The sequence below is a fragment of the Haliaeetus leucocephalus genome, unplaced genomic scaffold (assembly GCF_000737465.1).
Source record: "Haliaeetus leucocephalus isolate CR32 unplaced genomic scaffold, Haliaeetus_leucocephalus-4.0 Scaffold226, whole genome shotgun sequence".
Taxonomy (NCBI): Eukaryota; Metazoa; Chordata; class Aves; order Accipitriformes; family Accipitridae; genus Haliaeetus; species Haliaeetus leucocephalus.
In genome coordinates this window covers 693,311-696,014 of record NW_010972662.1, presented here as the reverse complement: position 1 = coordinate 696,014, position 2,704 = coordinate 693,311, and positions in this window count along the sequence as shown.

Below are 2,704 nucleotides of genomic sequence, written 5' to 3'. Positions count from 1 at the left end.
CCTGGACCAGCAGCTATTTTTCATCAGACTGGAGCACATTTATGTACCAGCCCAGCAGTGTCCTGCAGGTCTCTCAAAGCTTGCCGTCTCTGCTGTGGGGTTCTGGGTCAGCCCTTCCTCCTCCTCACCTTTGCCATGCTCTGGCAGCACCTTGCCTCCAGTGTTGCAAAAAGCTGAACTGGCATCCTCCACACTGCTATGGTCAAGGTAACGACCGAGTTGCTCGGCTGTGCTCTTTCTCCTTGCTGAATGCTGCTGCTTGGATATCTAGTCTGCTGACTTGGATAACTAGTCTGTTTTTAAGGCTTTCTGCTCTCACCAGCCAACACCTTGGGCCATTTTCTATTCAGTTTTGCCTCTGTATTTTCTCCTTCTTTAGTCTTCTGTTGCTATCTTTGCACTCCAGTTTTCTAAAGTGGCTCTGATTGATTGATTGGTGCCAACACCCTCGTGGACCTTCTTGTAAACCCCTGGCTTGTTTCTTGCCCTCCAACTTCCCTTCCCATTCACTGCTCCCTTCTCCTTAAAGCCTCTCTGCATCGTTTATAAGGACTTGAACTTTTTTGGCCTTGATGGCTTCCTGCAGCAATTCACTTCTAAGATCTTTCCTTCCTAAAATTCAGCACCCCTGGGGTAAACCTGATGCACCTGATGATGTTTGCTGTGGTCTCCATGCTGGAGAAGCTAGCTAGCAGTTGCTGGGGGAGGGATGAGGGCACAGCTGGCTGTTGTGCCCCTGCGCTTGGGCTGCAGGACAGGCAGGGAGCCGCCATGGAAAAGTGTCTGTGGTTTAACCTTAACTCTCCTTAAATGACCTGTTTGTGCAGATGGGTGTGATCTCCTGCAGACACTTAGAACAGCTTGCATCCTGGGGGCAGCACTGCCCTTTGGTGACCACCCCAGATCCTGCAGCCCTCGCTGCACTGGCTTGCACCCCAGCCGACAGTTCCTGGGTGTTGCATGCTCCTCTGCACGCAACCCCAGCTACGTCATCCTTGTTGTCCCTGGGAAGCCTCCGATGCTCTCTGCTTCACCACTCCTGTTGGCAGTTGCTTCTGCCTTTGATCTTGGCTCTGAAATGTTTGATGGCCATTTGCCTCAAGCTTGCTTTTTGAAGCTGGGCAGAAATTTAATTGTGCTGTTAAAACACAATGCTTGCAGATACAAGGGCTGGATGAGGAACTGCTACTTCCCCGCTGCTGTGGCTACTGCCACAAACAGCAAGGGCTCCTTTCCACTTTACCTCCTGGGTCTGGCATGCAAATACTCTGATCTTTCACAGGCACTTGTAGGAAAATCCTCTTTACCCAAAACCAGCGCGTGTTCTGCCATAGACCGAGCTTGTTTTCCATGCACGCACGGACCCAGCCCTACAGAAAAGCTGGGCTTCTGCAAGGGTCCCACGGCGGGGCTAGCCCCACGCACCAGCATCACCTGGGAACAGCAACCAGGAGAAGCAGAGGAGCAGGGCAGGGCTTGGCCATGGCAGCCAGCCGGGCTTTGGCATCTCCAGCCAGTATTTCCACTAGCGCTGAGCTGGGTGTGGCCGCAGCAGGGCCTCAGGGAGGGGATCGCTGCCTGCTCCAGCATGAGAGCTGCAGCCTGGGAGAGGCCAAGGCTGAATGGCAGCACGTAGCTGTGGTGCTTTATTTCAGGTCAGCTGGTCCAAAAGCAGAGCAAGCAGCACTGTGGTTCTCCAGGCTGGGCTTGTTCACAGAATATATTCGCTTCTCCCTGGGGTCGTTGGTTGGGTACAGAGAGGTCTGGTGAGAAAGCATAGCTGGCAAGCAAAGCTGTCCAGCCGCTGTCTTGGGTGAGGGGGGGGTTTGACCTACACTTGCGCTGCAGCTGCATCTCCCTCCTGCCACCCCAGCAAGCCCTGGAAAGGCAGATGCAGCCGCTCCAGCTCCAGCGTGGGCCCACAGCAGTACCAACCCCAGCATGGGTGCTGCAAGGGAGGGGGTGCAGGCAGAGCCCTTGTGGAATCCGGGGGCCTGGCACAGCGGGGACCCCCCCAAAGGGCTGGGGTGAACCTGGGCTGCAGAGCCCGGGGACACACAGACAGGCATTCACGCACGCGCTGCTGCAGTGACTGGCTATGCACACAAAAGTGCACGTGCACACACACACAGACTCCCACTGCCGTAAGGGCCAGCTCTGCGCATGGACATCGCTGCCACAGCCAGATGTGCTTGTGCACCCCCCCATCACTGCTACTGCTGCCTGTGTGCGCGTACACCCACCCCCCCCCCCCCCACCACAACCGCCCCCGAACACCCACCCTCCTACTGTCCAGCCTGCCCGTGGGCACACCTACACACAGCCCAGCCACAGCCAGCTGGGTGCCAGGGTTAAGGAAATCCCGTTCTCTCACTCTTGTACCGATTAGTCTTTATCGTACAAAATCGTATGAACTGGCTGAAGATGCAGACAGTGTACGTTGTATTCTGCGCAGTCAGGGTTCCATCAGCATGACTAAAGGACCCCAGCTCATTGCAAGGAGGAGAAGGACAGCCCCCACCCACCCTGAAGTTAAGGACCTTTGTTTCTTGGAAGCTTAAAGCCAAAGAATAAAGGACACCCCTGGACTACCCGGATCACGCCAGCATGATCAAGAAAGGCACGGATGGATGATGACGCCATAGAATCACGGCTGCTTTGCAAAAGAGTTTTGTGTGTGTCTCTGCGTGTGCGTGTTTTTCAC